The following is a 16248-nucleotide window of genomic DNA, read 5'->3' as shown; positions in this document are numbered from 1 at the left end:
GAATCAGTTCAATGCCTGAATGGGGATTCATGATAAACATGTGGTCCAGTTGTAATGCATCGAAATATTTGCTGTTTGTTCTTACAATGCTAATTGAAGTTCCAAATGAACATTAGAGAATTAGGGTAGAATTTTCAGACATTCCCTAGACAGCTAACCAGATCTAGACAGACTGGTCCTGCCTGTGACTATAAAAATCCCACTCACCACTTCCTCTCCATGTCAGCTGTTCATGGCATACCCCCCCCCCCCCCCCCCCCCCACCGCTTTCTTTTCCTTGTTTATGATGTCCACACAGAAGGGTCAACAACCTTGGCCCGTGACCAGATGTGGTCCCTTCGTTGTACTCCAGGCTAAATTTACCATTATATACAGTGCCAGTCAAAAGTTTGGACACACTTTTCTTTCTTTATTTTTACTAAGTTCCACATTTTAGAATAATAATAAAGACATCAATGGTATGGAATGGAATCAATGAAATCATGCAGTGACCAAAACAGTGTTATAAACAAATCAAAACTATCTCATATTTTAAATTAAACATTTTTTAGAAAGAATTCATACATAGGCATCAACTTCATGATTTATATTTGGCTAAGAAACAAATTTCAAGCATTTAAGCATAAGTCTTTAGACCAAAATGTCTTTAAAATACGTTTCCCATTATCTTAATCAGGTGTGTCCAAACTTTTTACTGGTAGTATAAATAGCCATATTTATCTATAAAGTACCATTATAACCACATCAAATGTAACCTTCACTCTTTGATTGCATGGAAATTCACATCTGCTGAACTGCATCTTGTACTCATTCTTAGCTACAGGAAAATGTTCAATTTCTCAAGTTTCACATCAGACCACAAGGCACATACTGTACATACATTTTACTAATTTGTCACAAGTTTAAAGGTCAGTTTTCCTCCCCTTTGAGAGCCACTCCTCTTAGATTTAAAAGAGATGCCATATTTTCCTTAGCCAGGAGATTATGTCCAAATGGAAGTGTCATTTGGTCTCAGATCATGAGCTATAATTCAAGGAAAATAAAAGAGCCAGGGTATTTGCTCTTGAAATAAATATATATATACTCTGAACCCCAAATTCAGACTAGCCAAAATTTGCTTTGTCCTTTCTGATGAGTAACATAAAATAAAGCAATATTGAACCTTTTTGGAATTATAATACAATAAAAATGCAACACATTTATTGTAAGTGTTAGCTGAGCAAATGAAATCCTTGTATGGACTGAAATTAAATGATGGAAAATCTGTAATCAGGTTGATAAAGGAATGATGTAACCGTCTAAAATTAATGACAAATATGTTCCTCTAATTAGTCAGTGACCTCAACAACAGAAGCAAACTATGTATTCCAAAATTTTCGGAAAATTGTGGGGCAGTGAGACATTGTAATAACGACTTGAGACCTTGCAATGGTTGTCAGTTCAATTCCCAGGTGGGACACTGCTGTTGCACCCTTGAGCAACGTGTTTAAGCTAGTATGCATGAATAGGTTTCTGAATAGCACCATTTCTCTGTAATACATACAGTACTATCTGAAACCTGCACTGCTGGGATGTCTCCATCCCTTTTCACTGGGAGCAGCAGTCTGCCGTATGTTGATGTGAATAGTGCACCTTTCAAAAGATAGAAAATAAGATTCAAAAAGCCAAATTACTTTCATTTTCATTTTTGATTACTTTTATTTTCTGTATGACCTCTCATTTTTCCTCCCCATGTTACAGGTGTGTTCTTTTCCTGCTCTTTCTTTTGTTGGGGGGGGGGGGGGGGGGGGGTCCTCTGTTTGGGAAGTCCCCAGGAGTTGGTCAGCTGGTCTTTCTAAAAACGGTACTGCATGTCCGGGCAGTGGGAGTAAGCTGACACTGTGTGTGTGTGTGTGTGTGTGTGTGTGTGTGTGCGTGGGGTGGGGGGGAGCAGGTGGTCATGGTGTCGACCGCTGGCTTTGCCACTCTGACCACCCTGCTTAACTTGCAGTGTGGCAGCAGCTGCCGTCGGCAACACGAGATGCTTAGGACACAGATGGAGTGGGGCTCCAGGGGGGACATGCCCAGAGAGACACCCCTCTGCCGGCTTTCACAGAGGGAGGCCCTTCACAGAGCAGGCCTGTGAAAACCCAGCATGGGCACAGTAACTACAGGTGGATGACCAGCATGTAGGATTGCCCTGAGTTCCCTTCTGATGGTGGTGGTGGGGTGGAGAGGGAGGTGTTAAAAATACACACGTGCATGCATTGGCGGAAGGCACTGTTCTGTTCTGCTCACATGCATAAATCACCACGACTCTCAAAGATGTCATTTTGCTATTTAAAAATGCTATTTAAAAGCCATGACATTTGATGTGTACTTAGGAGGGAAAAAAAAACATTATCAAGACAGAAAAATAGACTTTGCATCTGCAAGATTCAATGGTGAGATTTGCGGGTTCTTACCCGTTCTGGGTTTTCTTTCTTTTGCTGCCTAATTAATGACCCTCGCCCTCGTCACTCTCACTCTCAAGCCCACTTCTCTGCAGGTTTCGCGTTCGCGTCATAAAGCACAGGGGGCGTGGGGGGGGCAGATCTTTACCTCTGCAGACTGGACTGCCACGCTCCAGTGACACTCTCTGTGGCAGCCCAGCATTGGCCGGAAGTTACAAAACAAGACCTGTAATTAGCTGAAGTGAGTGGTGAGTAGGTAGCGCGACGGTACATACATTAACGCTGCTGCAGGTAATAGCACCGGCGCGCTATTCTGGGATCCCATGGGCGGGGGCGACAGTGAGGGGGCGGGTTACCAGGTCGGTATTCCCAGCACACTACGGTCAAGCCTCGGGTCAGCGGCAATGCGATTTATCTGCCGGCCAGACAGCGGTTTTGACGCGTGTTTGTCTTGTGGTTGACTCTGTCGGAACGAACAGAAGCGCCTTTTTCCTTAACTGCCGCCTTTCATTCAACCCCTCTATTTGCGGTCATGTCTGTTCAGCAACACCAAAACTTAGAATCCCGCCAAAGAGCGCAGTGAATTGACTGCCTGGCTGGTTGCTAAAAGCGTCTCTGAATGTGGGCTGTCGTATAGTCCCTCTGGGAGCCCCGTTGCTATTTTAGTTCCTGGATATGCGTCACGGCTGGGTATTTTCTCTGGCGACTAGCTTACATCAGTAGGTCTCCTAACATACGTGCTATCGGTGAGCGACTTATGATTGATGGGAGTTTCGCCTGCTGTTTGGCTTAATTCGTGACCTCAAAGAATGGACAACAGGAATTTCCGACCCGAGGAATGCTGCGAATGACCGGAGATATGGGCGAACAGAGCGGATGAAACGCAGGTTTGTAGACGGAAGGTTTTTTCCTCTCTTGATGTTTCGATGTTGTCGGAAAGGGAGATTGTCACGTCAGTAAGTGTGTAGCTAACGTTAGCTAATTTTCTCTACATATTTGGAAATTGTCAGCGTCAGAGCGGCACCCTGCGAAATGCTCCGGTCTCGGTTCCGTTCACTCTTGCGAGGCTTGAAGTGTGTAGCTGTGCCATGCTCTTGTGTCTTTTATTCGGGTAATAGTTTATCTCTCCTTTATTTGCTAACAGCAGTAGGATTGCTGTATTGCGGTGACTGTCCGAGATAAAGTGCGTCTGCTCTCGGGTGCGGTGTGTGGTCAGCAGGACTCTAGCATGTGTTTCCATGACCGGCACAGAGAATGAAACCGCGACATAACCTTCAGCCTCTCCGCCGCGTTTCCCCCGGGCGGCTGAGGAAGTGTTGTTGCGGCGCTGTGATGTTTTGCGCATCTGTGCCGATGGCACCAGTTGACCTGTTCTTGCCTCTGTTTACGACGCGGCGCGAATTCCCACAGTTCATGGAACAACCGCACCCCCTCACCCTCCCACCATCCTCCGCAAACTTTGCCACCAGCTACCTGCGTGTGTGAAACAACACCACCTTCATCCCCCGTGCTGCTGCATGACAAGACATGGTTTTTATGGTGTGCAATAGTCGTACAGGCGAAAGTGACGATAAGATTAGGAAACGCCGCAGGTTTTGGATGTACGTCCCGCGCACGCCGTGCCGGCTGCCTCTCTCTCTCTCAGCTCAAAGTTGCGCCTTGTTCCCGAACGGCTTATCGTCTGACCAGTCGACATTTAGAAGACCATCCGCTCTCACAAACGCGTGGGAAGCGCCGGTAACTTTAGAGCTGAATGACCTTGAAATGAGCTCCTGTAGCGCTCTTAAAATCCGCGCCCCCCCTCCTCCCCTCCCAGCCTCCAGCTCGTGGCCTTAATATTTGACAAAATGATATATTACCCTACCCTAACCCTAACTGTAATGTAGAGAAATGGGCTCAAATATGCTTCAACGCTGGGCTGCGGGAAATGCATCAGTGTGAATGTATTCAGCTGTTAAGCAATTGGCCAATTAAGCCACTGGTAATTGGTTGTAGCAGAAAAAAGCATAGATGCCAACGTCGTGCGTCATAGCCCTGTGCTCTCAGCTGCCCGCACCAAAGCACTAAAGCTGGGAGAGGATCCCAGTAAATAGCCATGGGGAGTAATCAGTATGGTGACCCAGAGCAAGTGGCTTTTAACCATGGAGAACACCGTTATGGTTAGCAGAGCCTGTACAGGTGCCAGAGGCTTGGAGGGGGGGGGGGGGGGGATTTTTCTGCCTCCCCCCCAAAATGCAGACCAGTCTTACATACAGTTCAAGGAAGATGTGCTGTCACTAGAAAATGTGCAACATGCAAAATGCAAACAAAAAATAAATAAGTTTAAAATAATTTAAAGAAATGATGAATAAATTATCATACTGGAACTGTGACTACAGTAAAACTTACTCTCCATAATCTTGACCATTTCGGTATAGATGGTAACAGCATGCATCCTACACACTAACAAAACCAGTTAAACCAGGGCAATCGGCTGGAACCAAACCAACACAATATCTGTTCCTCCAGGAACTGAGCTGGACATCTTTGCCTTAGAGACTCAATTAATTTGCATCCTGCCCCCAGAACAACCCAACCATCTGTCTACAATACCCACGCAAACCGTGGAGAAGCATGGCTTTCTGCTTAATGAGTGGACCAAACTGGTTTCCATCCACGGTGGAAAACATTCAGGTTGAGACGTGTTTGTCGCATTCCGACATGTTTGTCATATGCAGACTTGTTTGCCGCTACTCTGTAAGGTTTTTGCTGTTTGTTATCATTTATATTTTCCAGCCTTGAAGGCGGCTCCTCATGCAGTATGCCTCCTTTTTCCTCTACAGCTTTCTACGTGCGGGACCATAACAGCAAGTGACTCAGGTCAAGGGTGTCCTCCCTCCCATAAGGTCACACAGGGGTCAGGGCTTGCACCATTTGTGCAAAGGCCTTTAGTGTCTGCGAAACCCCCCCCCCCCCCCCCCCCCTTTCAGGGTGTGACGCAATTGATCTGATCTGGGAGGAGCGAAACTTGTGTTAGAAAGGAACTGCTGTCAGTGAGTCACTCTGACTTCATCCTGAGAGAAGCCTACAGGTCACCGGGATCAGGAGTGTGGGCAGACTCATTGACCGGCACTGCGTGATTCACTGAATCCCAGACAATGCACAAATGCAGGCTTGAGGTTTCATCGAACGGAGAGGCGCCTAGGCCTGATTGGTCAGCGTCTCCTGCTAATGCAGTTTTGGTTTTCTGACATCCATTAGGCAGCTCTAAAAATAATAACCCTTGCTTACCTCATAATTGTGTCACAGGTCTTATCTTTCATGGTACATCAGCTTCAGTGTATGAAGGGCTGTCCAACCACAGATTTTTTTTTTGTATATGGAAAAGATCTTCTGAAGCTACAGGTGTTCTCATTAGCTGGTTCATTATGAAAATTCTTGCTGGGTTGTGAAACAGCAGAGTGGAACCGGAACCAAATCAGAACCTCCCATTACCATGGGGAAGCTCCCAGAGCGAGGATGGAAGAAGGCAGATTCTGAATGTTTTGTCGAGACAGAACATCTGCGGTAAAATCTTTGAAGGTACGGTTGTTGTGCAATGGAGAAAATGCTTCACTAAAGATAAGCAACTTGTGTGTGTGACCTCGTTTTTGTTTTTGTTTTCTTTTCGGTCAAATGACGTTGGTAGCACCCTGTGCATTGAATCTCCTCTCTGGGGGGGGGGGGGGGGGGGCGTAAAGGAACGTTAAAACTGCTGATGCTCGCTACCATAAGACTTATTCAAGCAGAGAATGCAAGCATTCTTGCAGAAGTCGGTCTTATCCTGGGGGGATCGCAAATCCCTGCTCTCTTCTGTCTGACACTAAAATGGTGAACGGAAAGTGGTGTGGTGCAGTGGTAAGGGCGCTGGAAAGTGCAAATGGAAGGTTTCGGGTCGGATGGTTGAACCACTGATTAAAGCATTTAAGGTAACTTGAGCCTTTGCTCAGTAAACAGCCAGCTGTAGAAGCAGGTGATATGTAAAGTGTAAGCTATATAAGCCAGACGCTGTGCTGTATCTCACCTGTCTCTCTCTCACTTTCCCAGGATATTTGACTACTTGACATTGAGTAATGAGACAGGCTCCACACACACACAGATAGAGGTTCCATGCAGAAGGGGGGGGGGGGGTGCACGTGTGGGCACACACACACACACACACACACACACACACAGAGGCTACATGAACAGAGAGAAGAGAGAGAGAGAGACCTTACACACAGGGGAGATAATGAACGGCAGGAAACACACGCGGCGCAGAGAGGGCTCCGCGTCAAGCCAGCCCAGGAGCGTCAGAGCAGCCCGGGACCAAGCAGGGCTCTGCTCCTTTGGCGTAACACTTGAACCCTGCGTGAGGACACCTGTTTTCCGCCACCTCGGCTAGCGCTGGCAGCCGCCCATTTTCCGCAGGGAATGCACAAACCGTGGGAGCCATAATTAGTTTCACGTCAACAACAGGGCCGCTTTCTTTCGTTTTCGGTCGCCGCGTCCGCTTACTCAGTCCTCGCCTTTCACAGAAATCTCTCGGCGCCCGAAACCGATAGCGTCTCCGCGCTGCGGTGGCTGCACACCCCGCTTCCAGTCGGCCCATACAGTGTACAGATGGTTTCTGCATATTGCGTAGTTCCTCACCCTAGAAGACATTTGAATGCGCGGAAGTGTAAATGTCGACCGAATTCGAGTAACATCCGTCAGATATCGATTAAATCCTTAAATTAATGCATTTCCTGTAAGCAAACGACACTTAGTCCAACTTCTGTTATAGCGGAGGGACATACACCGCAACATTTCCGTAATTTTTACTAACAGAGACTGTAACATAGCAATACAGAAGCAACGCAATGTGATACAAAACACAAGGAGTGTATATTACGAATATGTGATAAGAAACATGCCGTATATACGTGGGTCGCTGCTGTTTTTTTTCAGAAATGCAGCTTTATGATTTTATTTTATGTATTAATCTGATCTTCATTTCGGACAGACAAAACGCGTGCGCGCGCGCGGACAAACTCCAGCGCACGTGAGGCGGGCACGGGTACCGCAGGAAGCAGGGAATATAGCATGCAAACTTTGCGCACCTTCCAGTATTTCCATTGCCCCTGCGCACTCGTCCAATTATGAATTCAGCAATTTGATATTGCTGTAAAGGAACGGAAGTGCGCCCCCACGGGGGTTGTAAATTGCGGTGGCCCTCGATTTCTTACGGTGAGGGACAGTGTAATACCACTTTGACAGGTGATTGCTTTCTTTTTCTTTTTTGGGACAGGAATACATACTGTTTTTTTACTGGTTGTAATTTCCTCTTTGTGGATTGTATTGCATGTATGGTGGCGTTGAATAAGGTGCGCTGAATGTAATACGCATTTTGGATTGCGACCCGGCCAGGTGCAGGGAAGAGGAAGATGTTGCTGACTGAGCAGAGGCACGAAGCGTGACGGTAGCCCTGATCTCTCGCTTGTCTGTGAGGCTTGGCTTCAAAGTGGCATTTCCAGAAGACCGTGACAGCAGCAAGCGTCCTTTTGTAAGAACAGACGCGGATGGTCACGAAAGCCGAGCATGCCGCGTGAGCGGTTCGCGGTAACCAGGTAAACGGGCTTCACCGATTGTTTTCATCCTGCTGCTGCGAAGCATGCTTCTGTCTTCCGCAGCAATGGATTAATGCTCTTTGACCGGGCGATGGAACAGAAGCCGAATCTGGGCCAGAATGGGTCAGAGGTTATCAAGGATACTGTTAGCGCGGGGTGGTTTGACGTAGTAACGCACGCGTTTGGATAGGACGACAGACTTGTAATAGGCTGACCATATGTCCTCTTTTTCCCAGACATGTCGTCTTTTTGGGACCTGAAAAATCCGTTCCAAAAAGAGGGCATGTCCGGGAAAAAGAGGACGTATGGTCACCCTACTTGTAAGGTGGTACGGCATGGTATACTCACGGTCCACGCTCGGTTGGCTGGATACAGCACTGAGAACACTGCGTGGATGTAGCACACAGACTGGAATACCTCAGTCTGTGGTTGTTCTTGCATTATATGTACACGGTATGTCACTGGGAAGTCCCGCAATGCTTTTGAGTCTAACTGTGGGCACTGAGTTACTTAACATTACGAACCAGCTTGACACTTTAAACCACTTGGTGAAACAGAACAGGTAATCGCCTTATGAGGTAAAAGTAAATTAAATTAGAAAATAGGTGCTCATTAGGGATCTCCTGAAACCAGGATTACCCGTTAGAGGTTGTGTAAGGAGATTTATGCACAAATTAGTGACACGTTGGTTGTAATGTGTAGCACTGTGTGGAGTCACTAATTTAGTGACCACTTACTCACTGTGAAATTCTGCTGTACAGCTGTACCTCAGACAGAATAAACTTCATGAACTCTCATAAAATGAAACATGCCTTGTGTTCTCCTGCACTGGTCAAAACTGTTCCTTTGAATAACCAGTTTTAAATAATGATTAAAAACGCAGCTGTGTGAATATGATTCACCTCGCAGACATGATACCCGGTCACCGCATTAACAGCCACTGTCTGCGTTTAAACATCGTGAGTCTGAAACGGTGTTGGCAGTGAGGGGTTTGTGGGAGTGCTGTCAGGCAGGGGGCTGCTGAATCAGCTCAGGGGGTAAACTTTAAGAGCCTTCCTCCAGTGGAGGGGGGTGTTTTGCGCCACCTCTGGGCCAGCATTTCCCGGAGGGCCTCTGTGTCCGCACACCCATTTCACTTCCAAGGAAGTGCCTGTGAGGCTGACCCAGTAGGGGTGTGCGCCAGCATCCTGTGGCATAAACAGGAGCGAATCATATTCACCCGCTTGGCAGACGCCCTTTTTCCACAGTGCCCTGCGTAGCTGGCATGCTTATGCCATATTCCTTTACTGTTTGCGCAGCTGGATGTTTACTGAGGCAGCCGAGGTCAGGTGTCTCGCCCGTCACCCCTGCCTGGGAATGGAACCCGCAACCTCCTGGTTTCCGAGCTCAGTCCCATGGCCCTTATCAGCCCGCTGCTGGATTGTCCCCTATTGAGGGAAGCAAGTGATCCCCCCTTTCCAGGCCCGGGTTACAGCCACGGTGTTCACTGCGGAAAGATGCCGTTCTCTCTTGGTCACCTTGGCAACTGCTTCCTGCAACCATGTCCTGGAGTCCTCCCTTAGCTTTAGTGCAGTGGAGGCCAAAGAGTTTTGGCATACAGCGAGTGAAACATGAAGTTGGTGGAGGCTGTTTGGAGCAGGGATGTCACTCTCAGCTGCTGGTGTCTGCGCTAGTTTTCTTTTTTCTCCATCCCACCAGCCTGCCTGAATCAGTGACTTTATTAGCCGAATCCATTTGCACTGATGCGTTTCCCAAAGTCCAAACTGGCAAAGCGAAGGCCTCATGCGTAATCTCCAGCTGTAATGGAGCATTTTAATCAACAAATGCCAATTGGAGGAAATGAGTCATTAAGAAAAGAGGAGCAGAGGCTGGTGTTAAAGCCAGCGCACACCACATCCCCCTGGAGGTGAGCCTGGCTCTCCTGGCTGAGAGTGTGTGGCCCACATTAAAGCAACAGCCTCTTCCTTTTTTCTTTAAGAAAATGTTTGTTCTCTGGAGGAAAATCTAATATTTTTTTCGTCTCTGTCACGGAGGTATGAAGACGTCCACGAAGTTGAGGTGCCGCCAGAGGAAGCGGTATTCCCGGAAATTTTCTAAATCTATTTAACCAGATTGTGGATCCCTGCAAATAGAGGAGGTAAATTTAAGGAAAGAGACAGGTGTGTTTTATTGGTGTTTAGAGGTATTTTTCATCCAAAATAACATCCGAGAAGGATGGGAAAGCACCTAAAATATTGATGCAGCTGCTCTCTCTCTGTCTGCTCACTCTTGCTTTGACTTTTAGAAACTGAATAAAATCCATCTTACATGTGCCAATAATTTGTCCTTTCCTGAAAAATGAATGTGAAATGAGTCCCTCATAAAGGAAAGTGCGGTGCGTTATGTTATAACAATTAACATGCAATTAAAAAGAGGGCCAGTAATTCCGAAACAACACAACAAATAGAACAAATACATGTATTCATCAGACACCTCCACTCGTGTTATAGTAGCAAGGTATTCTAACTGAGGTTTGCTCTTGAGAAGGTGAGAAGCCACAACAAAAATCCTCCAGTTGGTCAGATAGCAGAAACAAACCGGATGTGTGTCAGTTTCAGGATATGACTCTGAGTCACCTTGTGTTTCTGCCACAGCTTGCAGTTGTCCAATGGTGAGCATTCTCACCGAAACTGCTAACTGAAGGAAGGGTCATACCATGGGAAATCTCATGATGTTAGCGCAAACAATATGACATATCAATGTGCCGTTTTCATCTGGGTATGTGCCTACTTAATGTCCTCTTTGAACTTCACTCACCAATAAAGTTGTATTAAATAGAGAAAAATTTTAAATACTCCACAAATGCTCTATGGTAAACAGAGAATGATTAGGGTCATGATTATTATTTAGCGCATATGACCACTTGGAGCTTAATTTAAGCTCTTTGTAGGTTGAAATAGTACACACTAAACTGACGACCCTTACAAGGGTTATTGATAACACTTTCCCAGGATTTAATTTTCACTTATCTTATATATGTGGCCTAAGTGTATAACACCAGCCATTTTGTCAGGTTGAAAGACAATTGGGGTGTTTACACCCTTGCTGCAGTGGAAAGACCTGCTAGGCCAAAATATCCTCCCCCGTCGCTACCTGTCGTGACAGGAACAACACGCGACTCCTGCATTATCTACAGGAAGTAGCCAGGAGGCATCGCCAGAGCAGACCCTTTTTTCCCGGCGCTGTAGACCACGCTCAAACATAAAATTCATGGGGACTAAGACTCTCTGCTGTTCTGTGCACGCATGCTAGACTTCCCACTGTGCGATCTCTGCCTGGAAATGACATAACATACTATACAGTAAGGGCAGAGTGGGGGGGGGGGGGTGAAGATTCTTGCTCTTGAATGAACATCTTTACAAATTGTGGTGAGCATCGAGGAGCAGCCCAGACCGTTGCCCTGTAAAGCTGGAACCAGGCCAGCGTGACCTGAAGCCACCTTCCTGACCCCAGCACGGCCTGCTTTTTCCCTGCTCTCCCTGCAGCTAAAGCTGGGAGCGGTGTGACATCACACCGAATGCTGGCATCTGCCCCAGATCCAGGCGACGGCCTGGGGTGCATCTGCTAGGCAGAGCTGAGCTTTTCCTGAAGCCAACTAGGCTCCACGGTGCTTCTGTCTGTCCTCCGGTCGTTGGCTGCTGTCTGGCTCTGATTTCCGACTCTGCCCACCGCTCGCTCGGACCCGTGCCGGCATCAGTAGGGCTAGCTGACTGAGCCAGTGCGGGCCAGCTCAGCTGAAACCGTCATGGAACACCACCCAGACCCAGGGCTAAAGTGCCAGCCAGGTTCCAGGTCAACAGTGGGGAGGGGGATGAAAGAGCTTCCCAGAACTTGTAGTTTTTAGTGGATCACTCTGCAGCCAGACCCTGATCTGATGACATCAGCAGGCTATGGGGCTGGCAGAGTAGTGTAAAGCAGTTCACTCTGTATATGGCCTAAGGTCCTAAGTGCCTGGGAGAGTTTATTTACGAGAAATAAAGCCGCCCCCTCCTTCCCCCCCAATATTTGGGAAATCCGGCCCTCAGAGTCTATAGGATGAGCTGGTGTTGTGTTGCTGTTGCACAACAAGAAGGGGGTAGTGATACTGTGACTCAGTGTTGCATGCGCACACAGAGTCTTGAGTGCGTTTGCTTTACTCTCGAATGTGGGAGAGACAAACACAAGGTGGAGTGGGTGGGGCCATTCCTCTCACACCTCAAAGCTCCCTTTGGATTGGCTCCTCAGAGAGGGAGGCGGTGCTATCACTGAGGAGGTGGAGCCACTGACTCAACATTACTGGAAATAGTCAATGTTTTCTGCTTACGCACATATCAAGGAACCTTTTGGTGGTCATGGATGACGTACCTGCAGACTAAGCCTTCCACAGTAGTGGTCCCACAACAGCCAAAGTAATGTATGATCAGTATACATTAAAAACCATGCTGCTCCAATTTCTTCTCCCTTAGAATTTATGAACTAATTTATTAAATAATAATTATTATTGTTAATTATGCTGACTGTGAAGATGAGAAAGGGGCATCAAAGATCTTTCTCTGGGAAAACAGGACAGGAAACATGATTAGTTGGACACCTTCTCAGCGTATATTGCCCTCTACATATCGGGATCCATGTCTGCATTTCCTCTGGGAAGATCAATAGCAACCCCTTGTAAAAATTCCCTCTCTCCTTTCTTCGTATTGAGTGAAATATTAGAACAGTGACAGTAAAGAAGGGCAAATGCATGTCGGTGTCAGGATCTCCGCTCAGGCAGAAATCCCACGCTTGCTGACGGTGACACAACACCTCGGCTCAGCTGCCAGAAAAAGGAAAGCGTCACTGCTGAAACAATGAGGCCGCGTGACTCTGACGTCAGGAGCTACCCGCCAGGTCCCGAACGTGCTTCCTCCCCCCCCCCCCCCCCCCCTTAAGCCATGGGTCTCTCTTTGGGGTTGGAGGGGGGAGAGAGGTGGGGAACCCGCGGTCCAATCGCTGCCGCCCTGCTGAGAGGACACCTCTCGGATCTGTTTGTTTGTAACGCCAGCACCGAGGCTGGAGGAATTCCTGCCCTTGAGGGCCGGTGGGGAAACGGCTGGACGGCGTCCCAGCGGCGGATTGCGTCAGCCTTCTGACGCCGCCCAGCCGCTTGCATCTGCAGTTTGTTTTTCCCCTGCTTCCCCTCTGGATGTAAGGTCATCCGCGTGGGGGTTTCCACTGTGTCCAAAGCCAAACGGCTAATTTAAAGGCAAAAAAAGCTTGAAGGTACGCAGTCTGTGGGTAATTATTAAGAGTTCTGTTAGGCTGGATTCCTAAAACGTAAGGAGCAAATGGAAGAACTCCTTAAAGACACAGAAGGCTGTTCCTTGAAAGTAGAAAGGAGCTCAGTGGTAGTGCGTGTGGAGTCCTTTGTTCTGGAAAAATATCCTCGTGTGCGGCGATCACACAGGCTTTGCCACTGATGTACGAAGCTGTATTCACAGCTATACGTCAGTCTGTAGATGTTGTTACAAAAATGATTACACAATGGTGCTGTTTGGTATTTGCTCAACGGCGTGACAAACGCGTCCTTTCGGGGCAGTTTTGGCTTGCGTGAGGACCCACCGCGACGTAAACTATCATGCAATAAGTATTCTGCTTTGTGCCATCCTCATACTGTTATTTATACCTGTTTCAACATATACATACATACATGAGAAAGGTCTTATAAAGATTTCAGTGACACTGTCTGCATGTGCTATTTTGTTACTGTGAATATAGGGGTTTATTTATTTCTTTGTGTAATTTTGATTGGATTTTTGAGGGTATTGGGAGTATAGTCTCCCGTTTAGTGGAGTGGAGGTGCACCTGCCTTGTTCATCCAGCCTAACATTCCTGTGGTGACAACTGTGTACTCATTACTCCACTCCTTACTCACTGCCCCTGTATATGGGGAAGGATGCTCGCTGCATTCTAATCGAGCGCGTGGAGCGGCCACTGCCTTGGATTGCTCGACCTTTGTGTGTGCGTTATCTCGGTTTATAGCACGGTTGTCACCATGCCTGGCACGCGTCTGGCAGGCGAGGCTAAGCCTGGCGCAGGTGCACCTGACAGGGTGTTCATCTGTTGCCATGGTTGCCGTTTCCGTGGAGAGCGGAGAATCGGGTAATGACAGACCTGTTGGCCTAAGGGCCTTTTTTTCCACAGTGTGCTACTTTTAGCCTCTTAATAATGCCACTCCAAATGATCGCACTAACTTTTCGTGATTACCTGGCCTGACGTTATTATCACCTGAATATCGCGGAGAAAGTGAGGAAAAGTGGGGCCTTGGCTTTCTGCCGGTAATGAAGTCTGTCGAGGGGGTGAGGGTGGCAAGCTGTATTTATGTAGTATTACTGTGAACTGTATGATAACGTTGGGAACATCGGCTCCTGTTCTCGTCCTTGTGTGTTTCTCTAATAACCAGTACATGGATCGTTTCCTTAGCGACCACAGTCAAATCCATAAACCGTGGAGAGCTTTGTGATCAGGCAGCTCTTCCACGGCATTAAAAATGCGCCGAGGCTTGAATTGCCTTTCGTCGAGAGCGGAACGGAATCTTGTCTCAAACAATCTTCATTTCCTCGTGAAAGACAGTCGTTGCATTAGGAGAGTTAATGAGCTATGGCGGCTTTATACATTAACGACATTATGACCGTAGACCAGATCTTCTCTCAGCTGGGCAAATCACTCAGCCTCGTCTGGGCTCGGTAGGTCAGCAGCCTGCTTCACAACAGTTTCCCCATAATTCTTTTTGGGGGGGTGGGGGCGGGTATGGCTCCTGTGTGAGTCACTCAGATGGTCAAGGTGAATGAAGAAAGATGGTCAGACTTAATACTGAATCAATATTCACAGAGTCCCCCCCCCCCAAAAAAAAGATAACCACAGACAATATATATCATTCCATATTGAGTTCCACATAGTTGAAATGAATAGGCTTACATTATGCCTTTCTACGAGGCCCCACGGCCATGATATGTCATTATGAGAATTTTGAAGTTGAAGTGCAGAGGAGAATTTGTGGTTAGCAGAAATGAGTAAAACCGCGGCTGCATTCTCTGCAGCCCTCGGGGCCGGCGGGTTTACGCTAATTACAATTTCTGCGATTTGTCAGTGCGGAGAGGGGGAAATGAATAGCCCCCTTACTTTGTCACTGGAGTTTCTCCGAATGATTACAGAAATATTTCAGCCGGGTTTATCAGATGACCTGGTTATGCCGCCTCTCCTCGAACGCTGAGATAAGATTTGTGTAATTCCGCGGGCCCCGACACTCGGAGCGGAGCATCGATCTGAGCGCGTGCGGGGAGGGTGCCGCGGCAACCGCGATAATTCCGAGGTGCCGTCCCTGATGGGTTGCCTGAGAGACGGCGGAGATGGAGATCAGAGCTGAGATCCATGCGGAGCTCTACCCAGAGGTGCGGCCGCAGAAAAAGATGCCAACCCTATATTATTTCAGCGCCGCTTGATAAAGAGATGGATTCTCGGTAAAGGAGGAGCCATGGAGTCAATTACCCAGTGCTCAGTGCAGATACTTCATCCTCAGTGTGGTGGTGCAACCTGGCAAGACCAGGTGCAAGAGAACTGGTACCTGCCTTTCATATTAGCTTTAGCAGCCCAGGGTGGTGGCTAGCTGTGTCATGCGCCCATAGGATAATATGCTTGTGCAGCACATAACATTGATTTAAATAACCCGGAATAAGATTAGCACATACAACAGCAACCATGGACAGCCGAGAGTCCCTTAACAAACTGCATGCCCAGTTTCATGCCAGAACTTGCCAAGAACTTGCTGCAGTGTGGTGCTGGGGGTTACCGAGTGTAATTGGCTGTTCTCTGTGCATGGTCTCGTAGTTCTGGTTATCCATGTGACAAGCATTACTCACGTCCTTCGTGTGCTAATAATCATGTTCATATTTAGCATATTACATCACATGCCGTGGACTTCAGTATCTTCTCTCACTGTCCCCATCTCCAACCGCGTGTGTTGTCTCAGAACCCTGACTGAGGTGTTTCTTCCATCTCCACAGTGACCACGCCCTACCTGCGTATCCGAGAGAGGCCGGGCGGAACCCCAGATATTCTTCAGCTTGTCGCTAAGTTCCTCTCAGGAACCATCGCTGGGAGACTGCTGGTGAGCAAGTACCATCTCTGCATACAGAGGTATAGAGTTAGCATTGGAC

At 47.6% G+C, this 16248-nt stretch overlaps 1 protein-coding gene across 3 annotated transcripts in view; it reads left to right on the top strand.

Moving 5' to 3' along the window:
• LOC118787241 (human immunodeficiency virus type I enhancer-binding protein 2 homolog) overlaps positions 1–16248 on the top strand; it is a 43615-nt gene that overhangs the window by 7915 nt on the left and 19452 nt on the right. For 2 of the 3 annotated variants that reach the window (XM_036542733.1, XM_036542731.1), the window contains exons 1-2: positions 3147–3319; positions 16096–16199. The gene's annotated coding sequence lies outside the window, so the exon portion shown is untranslated. Of the gene's footprint in view, positions 1–3146; positions 3320–16095; positions 16200–16248 lie in introns of those variants that run through there. The other variant, XM_036542732.1, reaches the window with a different exon arrangement.

This window comes from Megalops cyprinoides, chromosome 12 (assembly GCF_013368585.1).
Source record: "Megalops cyprinoides isolate fMegCyp1 chromosome 12, fMegCyp1.pri, whole genome shotgun sequence".
Taxonomy (NCBI): Eukaryota; Metazoa; Chordata; class Actinopteri; order Elopiformes; family Megalopidae; genus Megalops; species Megalops cyprinoides.
This window is presented reverse-complemented; position numbering and strand designations above follow the sequence as displayed.